General features: G+C 43.8%; 1 protein-coding gene and 1 pseudogene across 3 annotated transcripts in view; both read right to left on the reverse strand.

Annotated features, from left to right (window-relative positions):
- FOXJ3 (forkhead box J3) overlaps positions 1 to 13,862 on the reverse strand; it is an 886,133-nt gene that overhangs the window by 210,587 nt on the left and 661,684 nt on the right. The gene's annotated exons all lie outside the window — the stretch shown is intronic.
- Positions 2,358 to 2,477, reverse strand: LOC134968115 (5S ribosomal RNA; annotated as a pseudogene).

Below are 13,862 nucleotides of genomic sequence, written 5' to 3' on the forward strand. Positions count from 1 at the left end.
CCGCATATATAGGACAGCGTCCTTGATATGTGCCAGGGTCAGTAGAACAGTGTCCCTGTCCAGGGTATCTAACTCCTCAGATAGAGAATCCGTCCATGCAGCTACCGCACTACACATCCAGGCCGAAGCAATTGCTGGCCTCAGCAGTGTGCCAGAATGTGTATAAACTGACTTCAGGATAGCTTCCTGCTTTCTATCTGCAGGATCCTTTAGGGCGGCCGTATCCGGAGACGGCAGGGCCACCTTCTTAGACAAGCGTGTCAACGCCTTGTCTACCCTAGGGGAGGATTCCCAGCATAACCTGTCCGTTGGCGGGAAAGGATACGCCATAAGTAATCTCTTGGAAACTATCACCTTCCTGTCAGGGGAATCCCACGCTTTTTCACATAATTCATTTAATTCATGTGAAGGGAGAAAAGTCACTTCATGCTTTTTCTCCCCATACATATAAATCCTCTTGTCAGGGACAGGATTTTCCTCAGAAATGTGTAATACATCCTTCATAGCTACAATCATGTATCGGATGGCTTTAGTCATTTTAGGCTGCAACTTTGCCTCATCGTCATCGACACTGGAGTCAGAATCCGTGTCGACATCTGTGTCAACTATCTGGGATAGTGTGCGCTTTTGGGACCCTGACGGCCTCTGCACTGTAGGATCAGGCATGGGTTGAGACCCTGCCTGTCCCCCGGTTACAGTTTTATCCAATCTGTTATGCAAGGAGTTTACATTATCATTTAACACCCTCCACATATCCATCCAATCAGGTGTCGGCACCGACACCACACTCAGCTGCACTTGTTCTGCCTCCACGTATCCTTCCTCATCAAACATGTCGACACAGGCGTACCGACACACAGCACACACACAGGGAATGCTCTGACTGAGGACAGGACCCCACAAAGGCTTTTGGGGAGACAGAGAGAGAGTATGCCAGCACACACCCCAGCGCTATATAACCCAGGGATTACACTGTACCTTAGTGTTTACCCTGTAGCTGCTGTATATATACATACATATAGAAAAAATTATTGCGCCACTTGTGTTCACCAACGTTAAAAATGAGTATAGATCACAACAATAACACTCTGACACTCCCTAAATATTTAAAAGGGCGTCTGCTTAACCCCTAACAGGGATGGCGATTCCCTGTATAATTAAAGGTAGTTGGGGGGAGGGGGTTAGCGACCAATGGTGTCTAAAAGAATTAAACTTTAGGTAAATAAATTAAGATAACAATTTATTAGTACATAAGAATTCTCCATAAAATTTAAAATGACAAAACCTTTTCTAAAAAATGGGATAAAAACTATACATGCAAATATAATACCAGTTAAAAGTGAATAAATAGTAAAAAGATTCCTTAACTTGGTATGTAGTCACTGCCAGATAACCCAACGCGTTTCGTCCTTAAGACTTCATCAAGGGGTGTAGGCAAACTGGGACCAGGCTTCTATTTATACCAGTATTAGTCTGATGTCAATTATGACATCATTTCCTGTTGCTATCACATGATACTTTTTAATAGACTAAGAACTAATAGTTTACGGAGTTATAAATTTATATACTGTATGAGTCCTATACATAGATCAGTTAACTTATTAGCAGATTTGGAGTTTAGAAAGTCATATAAAATCATCAGAAGTTGCGCCGATGCGCTTTCCGCCCCACTTCCGGTTTTTCGGCGGCGCGTCACTTCCGCCCCACTTCCGGACGCCGGACTGCGCATGCGCCCGCGGCTCTCAGTTCTTCTATTAGTAGGGAGCTGAGTGTAGAGGTTCTTTGTTTTCTTAGCGGCGGCCATCTTTGTGGAGGCTTTTTGTTGATTAGCTTCTATGCGGCGGCCATCTTATTGGAGACCAGTAGTACTGACATTTATGGCATAAAGGTGAAAAATAGAAAAAAGAGGAATTAATAACGGAGGCATTACAGCATTTCCTCCTAAATAAACGAGCAACATGTGACCTAAGTGGAGGATTATCCATATGTATATATTGTCTAAATAAATAATATGATATAAAGAAACAGTTGTTTATATAAATGAATATAAAAGCAGTTATTTAAACATTAGCTTGCATAATGCATGTGCAAGTTTGGGCAGTGCTAAATATTTTAAGTGCTTAGTGCAGGTATGAGCACTGACATGATAAATACAGTATGCTAAATATTAGCATAACAATTTATGCAAATTAAGGTGCTGATTAGGGCAGTGAATTACAGTGCTTGATGCAGATAAAATAGGGGCAGTGAGGGACGGGGTAATGTTAGTGTGATACGTATCGTGCTTAGTGAAAAATTAGTATAGCAGTTTTATGGTGTCGCAACTGACATGCTCATGTAGGCTTTTTCAATTAGTTTGGTTACAGTACCTGATCTTCCCAGGTGGTCTCCCTGTTCTGGTACTGATCAGGCCCGACACTGCTTCGCTTCCAAGATCGGACGAGATTGGGCATGTCCAGTGTGGTTTGACTGTAGAAATCACTTACCATACATGTGTCAGCGTTATTTATGATACTGCTATACATATTATAGGAGGGATGGTGGGTGGGATGAGGTGTGGGGGGGGGGGGGGGGCGGGAGGGTTAGGTATGGGGGGGGGGGGGGGGGATAAAGAGTATATAGTGGTTATTGCATAAATTGTATTTTGTATATCCGACCGTGTATTCCTGGTGCCAGGAATGAGATTACAGGAACGGCGCAATTTCGTAGTAATCGTTGAATCCCTTTGGATGAAGTGTCTGCAATTGGAAGATCCAATACATTTCTCTTCGTGATAGTCTGTTGGCCAAATCGCCACCTCTTTCACCCAGTTTCACCAGTTCGATAGCTTTAAAAGTCAATGCCTCTGGGTTTGAGTTATGTGTTGAGTTGAAGTGTCTGGATACTGCATGTGTTTCTATTTTATTCTTTATATTGCGGACGTGTTCTTGGATTCTCATTTTGAGGGGTCTCTTTGTCTTTCCCACATATTGCTTACCGCACCCACATTCTAACAGGTAGATTACTGATTGGGTATTGCAATTTATGAAGTCTTTGATTTTGTGAGTCTCCCTTTTTTCCGTGTCTGTAAAGGTCTTCCTCACTGGGTGTAGGTACCTGCAGATATTGCATCGACCGCACTTATAGGAACCAGTGCATTTTGGCATACTTGAAACCTCTTTAGTATCCTTTCGTAACATGCTTGGAGCTAGTGTATCTTTAAGATTTTTTGATTTTCTGAAGATGATCTCGGGGCGAGGAGGTAGAATTTCTTTGAGTATTGGATCCATCAGTAGGACTCCCCAATGGTTCTTAAGTGAGTTTCTGATGGTTTTTTCGTGACGGTTATATGTAGTGATAAAGGAGATAGAGTCCTTTTTTGTTTCTTTGGTCCTATATTCAAGTAGTGTTGATCTTTCTACGGCTTTTGCTTTTGTGGCTGCTTCCTCCAGTATATTCGTAGGGTATTCCTTATCTTTGAATCTAAGTTTGTATTTCTCAATTTGGGCTTCGTATTCTTCCTGGTTGGTACAGTTTCTCTTTATTCTGTTAAATTGGGAGAAGGGGATATTATTTTTCCATTTCTTTAGATGGTTACTTCTGTAGTGCAGGTAGCTATTCGTATCCACTTCTTTAATGAAGTTTTTTGTCTCGATTTTATTATCCTTACCCATTAAAACCAGATCAAGAAATTCGATAGACTCTGGGTTGATCTTGGATGTAAAGACGAGGTTCATATCATTTTTACTCAGATATTCAAGGAATTCATAAAATTTTTCTTCTGTTCCGTCCCAGATGATTAAAATGTCATCTATATAGCGACGGTAAAAAGTTAAATGTTCCTTAAAATCATGTTTGCCATATATAAAATTCTTCTCCCAACTGCCCATAAAAAGATTTGCGAAGCTCGGTGCAAAAATCGTACCCATCGCGGTCCCACATCGTTGTAAATAAAAATCATCTAAAAATTTAAAATAATTGTGTTGAAGGATAAAAAGCATGACATCACAGATAAAATCTTTATGAATGGTTGTTATTGTTGTATCGTTCTCCAGAAATTCTCTGCATGCGTTTACACCTTTTAGATGATCTATACAGGTATATAGCGATTGCACATCTATTGTTACCCACTTAAAGGTATCTTTCCATACAACATCTTTCAGGGAGTTCAATACGGAAGTGGTGTCCTTTAAAAAAGATGGTAAATCTTTCACGTAGGGTTTTAAAAAGACATCTACGTATTCTGACAAGTTCGATGTAAGAGAATCGATACCCGCCACTATAGGTCTTCCGGGCGGGTTTTCCAGATTTTTGTGGATTTTTGGCAGAAAATAGAAAATGGGGGTAATGGGATCTGATTTAAACAAGAATTGGAATTCTTCCTTTGTAAGAATGTCCGTACGTAGACCATGCACTAGCAGTGTTCTCAGTTCTTCAATAAAAACATCTTTAGGGTCATTGGACAGTTTTATATAGGATGTGTTGTCTCCCAGTAGTCTCTCTGCTTCTGTGATATACTTATCACGGTCCATTATGACCAGACCCCCCCCTTTGTCAGCTTGTTTTAAAACAATTTCATGGTTTTTCTGTAGATTTTTTAGTGCCTCTTTTTCTCGATTTGTGATGTTCTTTTCCTTTATTTTCTCCAAATCGGTGTCGCATAAGTCCTTTTTTACCATCTCATAAAAAATGTCGATATTACTTCCTTTTGATTCTAATGGATAAAATTTAGAATTGGGTTTTAATCCTGATTTCGATTGGGTTTCGTAGTTGCTGATAATGGCATTTTCTTTTTTTATAAAATGTCTCTTCAAGGTTAGTTTTCTGATGAATTTATTTAAGTCAATGAAGGTCTCAAATTTATTGAGACCACCTGTGGGTGCGAATGTGAGACCTTTGTTGAGTAATGATATCTCTGGTTTTGATAATGTATGTTTTGAAAGGTTAAAAATTCCTTTTCCCTTCATATCCGTCATTATATCGCTCTTTTCTTGTTCTCTCTTCCTCCTACTGCCCCGTGTTCCTCTTCTTCTGTATATCTTCTTTTCAGTGGTGATGCCAGGCGGACATCTTCTTTCAAGGAATTTCCTGGTGTTTCTTTTGGTCTTGTTCCTGTTCTCTGGGCTAAAAAAGCTTGGTCACTGTTAGAGTTGAAACGTTGTAATGTTGTGAATCTATTCTGCAACTTTACAGTTGGAGAGGGTGAGATTCCTTCTTGGTTCCGTGATGGCCGTCTTTTTATTGGAACTGTTTTCCAGTACTGTCTATCGGTTCTGTTTAGTGATTCATGGTTCCGAACCTACTCCAATTCTTTACTTTTCCTTGTTCGTAGTCTGTTTTGTCCCTTAAGAATTTCTTTTCTTTATTTTTAGTGACTTCTCCTTCGATGTGTTCCATTTTTCTATGAAGAACTTTTTCGTTGATTTTAAAGTCCTCTTTTTCCTTATATGGTTCCAATTCAGTTTCTTTGTGTTGGATACTCTTTTCTAGTTCCGAAAGGGAGTTCTTCTTTTCCTCTATCAGGAGTTTCATGAGTTCAATGGAACAGTTATGTAATGTTTTATCCCATTTTTCTAGAAAGGTCGCGTCAAGGCTACCGAATGTGGGTTGTTTGAGGAGTCTAAGTCCCCTAGGAATTCTATTAACTGATATGTAATGCTCCAGACCCTTGATATCCCACCACGTTTTTACTTCTTTAGTGAGGAGTCTTTCTATGCCCCAAAATATTATTTAGGTAAGTAGTGTTTACACGGTTTTATTTCTGTTCACCTTGACAAAGGGGGCGTGCGAGCCCCGAAACGTTGGTTTGATATGCTGATGTGAATACACGATTTGCACCGTTAAGCCTGAGGTGCCGCAGACCTTTTTTGAATTTATATATATATATAAATATATATATATATATATATATATATATATAAAATCAATTTTTTCTTAAACAAATGTGTATGTGTTTATTTTATGTGTTAGTATAAATTGATAATAAATTGTTTATATGCTCTCTGATAATTGTATTATCCTTTAATATTGTTTAGTAGTGGGCAGCTCAGTACTGTCTCGTTGAGAGCTGCATCTTACACTTTAAATTCACAGACCAACTTTTAAAATTAAGTGATTAGAAAGCGCCAGAACTTTTTTCTTTCTTCTTTGAGATCGGTATTATCTGGCATTGTCGAAAATATCCTCAGGCAGCTCTTCCTCTAATGCCTGAACCCACGCCTTATTGCAGCCCAAGAGGCAGCTATATTAGGTCAATGAATGGCTCAAGTAAGGGAGTATATAGATTTCAGGCATCCCTCCACACTCTAATCTGTCGATTCCTACAGTGAGGTGACAGGCATAGTGGACAACATCACGAGCGGGTGACGTGAAAATCCACTGCGGTAGTTTCCCATTTGTTACAGAACTCTGCAGGGAGAGGATAGCGAGCAAAGATCCAATTTGGCAGAGGGAATTTATTCCCTGGATTAGACCAGGGTTCCCGTCTGATGGTCCACAAGATGATCACTAAAGAATGGCCATCAATCTGCAAGGGAGCATTCTCATCAGTAACACAAGATTCAGTGTCTGACAGGACCGTATGCTCCCCTTCCTCTTCAGATGAGACATCAGAGAGGAATTAGGATTGCGAGGAGGAAGCAGCCCCACTTAGAGGATCCAGAGAAACGTAGTGACTTGGTGTAAGTTTCTGTCTAACCAGAGACGGACTCCTGCAGTTTATTTAGATAATCTTCCACCCATTGCGGATTATTTTAAGGAGACATATGAGGTGCAATGGCACCGTGGCCCTATAGGGGTCACGCAGTTTCTTGTTTGCACTATCTTATATTAACAGATCACTGCTGACAGTATTTATATACGTATTGACTCTCTGGCTCCAGCGGTCACCTGGGCACACTTTTCATTCCACACTTATTCTGTTTAGATCTTATCCCTATGCATAATTACGCGTCCCGGACGTTGCCTGGCAACGGGACGTCACGGGAGCTCTGACGTCACTAAACAGAGCCTCTCGGGGATTGTGGGCTTCCGACTGGCGGCATCACATGGCTTGGTGGGCTTCTCCTTCTACATATGGGTAAGTTGAATCTCACTTTTTTTTCACTCCTCATACCTTGACAAAGGGGTTAGGCACCCCCAACCGTTGGACTATGTGATGTAAACTTTTTTCGAATACACTTTGACTTTTCAAACGACTCAGAGTGCCGCAGTATCAATTCTTTATACTATCTTCCGCACTGAGGGGCCAATCACCATCTGAGCAGATTGTAATATTATATATATATCTATATCTCATAGCGTGGTCCTAGACCGAGAGGTATATATTAGAATACTCGTACAATATATTCTATGACAGGAACACTTTTTCTTAACTAACGCTGTCTCTATAAAGACATGTAGAATACTGAAGTATTTGTAAAGTCACAGCGCTGTATACAGGCAGCTTTACAAAGGAGACCTGCAGTCCCAGAGACCAGCCGCAAGTATGCTCAGAATATGGCACCCAGTGTCTCAGTCAGGGAGTGAGGGATAGTATGAGGCAGCACCAGGGTGGAAAAATCTGCTCAGAGATGGCGCCCTGGGCCGGGGGAGGGGCTACAGGTCAAGCGCCGGATCCCCTATGCTGGGCTTCCATCCTGGGTACTGTGAGTCTTATTAAATGGAGTGTTAGTACACTCAAACTGTACTCAGACGCCCTGGTGGTCTAGTGGGATCCCTGCTCAGAGACCGTGTCCCACAACAATTGCGCACAGCATTTCATACGAAACCTGGACACTTTCACAAATTTGTTCAGAGATTTGAGGTTGAGTAAAAGCTGGAAAGACCCATTGTATGAAACAGGTTCAAAAGTAACCTCTGCCTCTTAGGGACTGAGGTACCAGCACCACTACTCCTGTCTCAGGAGAGAACTCATCACAGTTTGTAGAGCTTGCAGCTTCAACGGATCCGAAGGGTAAGCCGTAGTGTAAAACTGGCGAGAGGGATGTCTCTGTAAAGAGACAGCGTATCCGTGAGAGACAGCTTCCGTTACCCATGCATCTGAAGTGGTCTTTAACCAGACTTGTTGAACTGTAGAAGTGGGCCTCCACCCTGAGATCCCCCAGGGGAGGCCCGCCCCTTCATGCAGCATGCTTGTCATGTTCTGAAGCAGGCTGACAGTCTGCCCAGGATTATTTTGCCTTGGGCTTTGTGGTTTAGGGAGCACGAGATTGCCTTGGGTATGCCTGACCTTTTGCATTCCCTTGAGTCCTAAAGGAACGATAAGTGGAACCTACAGTATGCCTTTTGTGCAGAAGAATTAGTAGTGGGGAAAAAAAGTCATCTTAGCAGCTGCTATTTCAGACTATTTTAATTTTAGATCTTCCCCAAACATAATGTCCCCAGTGAAGGGGAGTACCTCCAAGGTCTTTTGGAGTCCGAGTCCACTATCCATAACCTCAGCCACAGTATGCGGCGAATCAGGACAGACATGGTCTGTCCTTAGGGTATCCCTGATCTAGAAAAGCACTTGTGAGAACATCAGATTGTTCCCAAAAAATATTTTCATCTGTGCAATTACGTTTCATCCTCAAGTACTGTCCCATAGGAATGTTATCCTTCCATTTCTGATGTCAACTGCCATAGTTTAAAAAACTACTGCAGTCCATCTCTTTTCTAAAGGTCTTGGTAACCCAACCTGTTTCCCCTGACCGAGAGAGCAATATCAAGATAAATTAATCTGTGTAGGGTGACAAGAGTGACTAAACTTAAGCCCAAAAGTGTAAGAATTCAGATATAATAGAAAATCAGAAACACTCGAAGTCCCATCCCAAATAATAAACAGATCATCAATGTACCGAACATATAGCACCAAGTTTGCGCCGAAGGGGCCTCCCCAGACATACTGGTCCTCAAAAAGCCCCATGTAAAGATTGGCAAAACTCACCGCCAACTTGGTGCCCATGGTGGTACCGTGCACTTGGAGATAAAACTGTGAATCAAATAAAAAAAACTTATGTGATAAAATAAAATGAATAGATTCCGACACAAACCCACGCCGTCCCGGTGTCAGAACCCCATCAGATTCTAAATAGTGGCGACAGGCCTCCACCCCTCCTTGATGGGGGATATTGGTATAATGAGACTCGACATCACAGGTCAAGAGTATCACAGGTCAACTCTGTTGCCACTCAGTACCACCCACTCACAGACTTTGTTCTGAATTGTTTTTTTGATACTGAATTTAATCCTAATAACGGAGTTACATTTGGATACAAAGAAAGTTATCTATTAAAGGAAAAGTCTTATATACCGCTGGAGCAGGAGAACTTTTTTAATCAGGGTTTTTTATTCAATATATATATATATATATATATATATATAAAACATAGTCTGTAGGGCAGCACACCTTTTGTAAAATGATGGTCCCGGTGCCAGCCGTAGAACTTCCCTAGCCAGGAATCCAAATAGACAGCAAATGGTATCGGCAGCACACGGTGAAATAACGACTCCTTGTGTCGTTATTTCACTGTGTGCTGCCAATACCATTTGATATATATATATATATATATATGTGCTTGAATCATGGACTGGCACTCCTCTTATATGTGGTAAGTTGCTCCGGTGCCCCCAGAGAAAAAGAGGTATTATCAAAATGCAAAAAAAGGCCTGCGGCACTCAGAGGCTTAACGGTGCAAATCGTGTATTCACATCAGCATATCAAACCAACGTTTCGGGGCTCACACGCCCCTTTGTCAAGGTGAACAGAAATAAAACAGTGCAAACACTACTTACATAAATACCTAAGAGAAGCCCGCCGTGAGGGAGAACCGCCCGCGGACGCGCCCCCGGGACCCGGAACTGGCGCACATCTGACGCGACGCCGTGTAGCCATGGAAACCGGGAAGCCGGAGCTCGCGTCAACGCGAGCTGTAACTAAACAAAACAGTGACATTTGGTTACGGAGCCCCTAATTGCCAGACACCAGTTGAGATCAAATGGTTAATAATCGCTGTAAGAAAAGCTGAACAATGGACATTAAAAGTTACGGCTAATTACCGTGTTCAAGGGAGGCACGATCGTTGCTGGACTGTATATATACTAATATGTTTTTATGAGAAAAGATTTGTGTGTAAATATTAGGAAAAAATGGATGGAAAGGATGTGTGGTGTTGTGAGTCTGACAATAGAAGCTGCCATGAGGTGAAGGGGTGAGGAATGGGTGGAGAGAGGGACTGGAACAGGGGGAAGGGTGGAAGGACTGAGCCCAGAAAGAGGAGGGGGGGGAGGAGGAGGAGAGGGAAGGGGGGGGGGGGAAGGGAAAGGAAAACGAAAAGAAGGGCGGCAGGAGAGACCCGGGGGAAAGGAAAAGGAGGGGTAAGAGCCCTGGTGTATGTAAGGGATAGAAGGTGGCCATACAGTCACCAAGTGTGATGGTGATGAACACAGGCTTGAGGTCTAGTGAATGAAACTAATGTTAGGGGAGATAAATGTGACAGTCTCCCAACGAGTTCCCACCGAACGGCCAGCACCCTGACTCGGAATTGCCGGAAAGGAGCTCCTAAAGACTATCAATACAGGTTATAAAGTCACAGGGAATGTAAAAGTCCTCTACAGAAAAACGTTCCAGGGCATTATTTCGTTGAGGCCGTTGGGGCTGATGGTTCCCAACTGGAAGATCCACTTGGCCTCAAGTTTCAGGAGTGTGCCATTCCTATCCCCTCCTCTTTTGTTCAGGGGAACGTGGTCAATGGCCATCTGTCTAAGGTCGTTCAGCTTATGTCCCATTTCAGTGAAGTGCTTGGCCACCGGTTGGTCAGAGCCCTTCCCACTGGTGTCCTGCTTGATGGCCGACCTGTGGAGAGCCATTCTTTCTCTCAGTGTCCTTACAGTTTTCCCCACGTAGTATAGATTGCATGGGCATTTGATGAAGTACACAATATGTGTCGAGGTGCATGACAGGGTATGCCTGATCTGGAAGGTCCGTGATTGATGTGGATGTTGAAATGACGAACCGGTGAGCATATATGAGCACGTTGTGCACTTAGGGCACTTGTAGCACCCGGGGCATCTCTTTAGGAATGAGGGCTTATCTGTTGGCGCGGAGCGGAACTCAGTGATGTCCGTACGGACCACTAGGTCCTTAATGCTTCTCCCTCTGGTGAAACACATGAGGGGTCGTTTGTCCGCTAGGCTATAAAGCTGTTTATCCGTGGAGATGATCGGCCACAGCGCCCTCGTTGCCCTCGGTAAGACCGTGCTCGCTGTATTATGCTTGCTTACAAATGGTATAACTGATTTGTGGACCTTATCTTTGGTGGTCAATAGGTCTCTCCTTGCCATACCGAACACCTCGTCTTTCTGTTGCCTCAATGATTTGGGGTCATACCCTCTGGCCGTAAACTTCAGGACCATGGTGTCTAAGGCTGGCTCTGCTAGGGAACGGTCGCTGACAATCCTACATACTCTAATCATCTGGGACCGGGGGAGCCCCTTTACCAGCGATCTGGGGTGGTGGCTATTGGCCCTTAAGAACGTGTTCTTGTCCGTGGGCTTGGTGTAAAGACCCGTGGAGATGCGACCCTCCTTAACGGTCACTTTAACGTCCAGGTAATTCACTGTGGTGTCACTGAACAAGAAGGTGTACTTTATAGGTGACCCGCTGGAGTTGTTGTCATCTAGAATCTGCCTCAGAGCGTTCTCGGTTCCCATCCAGATGATGAAGAGGTCGTCTACAAATCTCGTGTATAGTAGGATGCACTCCGCGACTGATGGATTCCTAAAAAAGAGCTGATCTTCTCCTTTGAACATAAAGATGTTCGCTACTGAGGGGGAGACGTTGCTCCCCATAGCGCACCCGGATGTCTGGCGGTAAAACCGCCCGTTAAATAAGAAATAGTTCCTTTTTAATGTTAACTCCAGCAATGACATGAATAGGTCCAGGTCTAAGGACTCCATTTCCTCTTTGATCAGGAACTCACGGACTGCCTGAAGTCCCTCCCTGTGCGGAATACTTGTGTACAAACTGCACACATCGATAACACACAGTAGAGAGCCCTCAGGAACAACAGGAATGCTCTCCAGTCTTCTAAGGAAACTGGACGTGTCCTTGATAAATCTTTTATGTTTGGTCCCCAACGGCTGAAGGATCCCCATCCAGGAATACTGAGATGGGCTGAAAAATAGAATTTCTGGCCGAAATTATGGGGCGGCCCGGAGGCGACTCCTGGCTCTTGTGGATTTTGGGGACTGTGAAAAACACCGGTACCACCGGGTGTTCCTGCTTGAGTGCCGCGCACAATTTGGCAGAAATTAGCCCATTGTTGCAGGCTTCGTTGAGGATCGCGTCTATTTCCAACTTGTATCTCACTGTGGGATCTGCCTGTAGCTGTTCGTATGTAGACGTATCAGCTAGCTGATTGTAAATTTCCTGTTTATAGAAGGCTAGATCGAGGACTACTATCCCGCCCCCTTTGTCTGCGGGGCGGATAACAATGTCCTCGTATTTGCTGAGGTCCTTGAGGGCTGATCTCTCAGCCCGTGATAAATTGTGATTGATCCTTGGGGGTTTGCCTGTCGGAATTTTCTTATAGACTCGTCAAGAAGCCGACTAAAGGTGTTAATAGAAGGATTGGTGGAGCCTGGGTCGAAAGTAGATTTATGTCTCCTATTGATGAAATGTTGCTGTATAGGGTCGACAGCTGGAGTAGTAGGGTCTGTTGGCCAATTTTGGAAGAATTCTTGAAGCCTTAACTTCCGCTGGAATTTCTGAATATCAATCTCCCACGATAATTCATCAAATCCCGTAGTAGGGACGAATGAGATGCCTTTTTCCAGGACCCTCAGCTCACAGTCTGTCAATGTCCTGTGGGAAAGATTGAACACTAACGAGTCTTTTTGACTTGCTGCCCTCTGGAACTTGCTGCCCTCTGGATCCTGACGTTCTGTTTGGATCTGCGGGTGGGCGTCCTCGTCTGCCTTTTGTTGGGATTGGAGTGGCCGAAGCCAGATCTCGGTCCCCTAAAGGGACACTGCCAGCTGAAGAAGGGCCATCTGTGTCCTGTGCCGTGATCTCCATGTTGCTGTTGGAAGTAGCCGATGTGTCATGGAGGCGTTCTCTCCTTCTGCGCCATCCTTGCTTTGGTCTGCCGGGGTGGGGACCCATTTGGTTTGGGGTGCCCCCCATGAGCCACCGGTACACGCGGTTGGATTCGTAGTCCTCCCGAACCAACTGCATTTTATTACGTTTAAATCTGATAAGATCTCTTCGGTAAATGTCGCACTGGTTCTTAAGTTTGGAGAACCAGTCCTGGTGAGTATCTGCTGCCAGGGAGTCCCGGTGCTCTGTTTCCATTTTGGATATTTTTTCCCGGGTGACCGTTCATTCCTTGCCGGCCTCCTCCACCACCAACAACATCAGGTCTAGGCTACAATTGTTTAGTATACCTATCCACTTTTTACAAAAATACGGCCAATCGTGGGTAGGTTGCGGATCCTAAAACCTCTGGGGACCATTTTGTCCCTATGATAATCGAACAGGGTGATGCCGTGTAGGAGAAAATCAATCTCGCGTTATTTCAACTTGAGCAATTTATGGTAAATGTCCTCATTTGTGCCTACTTTTTCCTCAAAGCCAAGTTGCTCCTTGAAGCGGAGGCCGAGTTCTGCTCCGCACCAACAGATAAGCCCTCATTCCTAAAGAGATCCCCCAGGTGCTATAAGTGCACAACGTGCTCATATATGCTCACCGGTTCGTCAATTCAACATCCACATCAATCACGGACCTTCCAGATCAGGCATACCCTGTCATGCACCTCGACACATATTGTGTACTTCATCAAATGCCCATGCAATCTATACTACGTGGGGAAAACTGTAAGGACACTGAGAGAAAGAATGGCTCT

This window comes from Pseudophryne corroboree, chromosome 10 (assembly GCF_028390025.1).
Source record: "Pseudophryne corroboree isolate aPseCor3 chromosome 10, aPseCor3.hap2, whole genome shotgun sequence".
NCBI lineage: Eukaryota > Metazoa > Chordata > Amphibia > Anura > Myobatrachidae > Pseudophryne > Pseudophryne corroboree.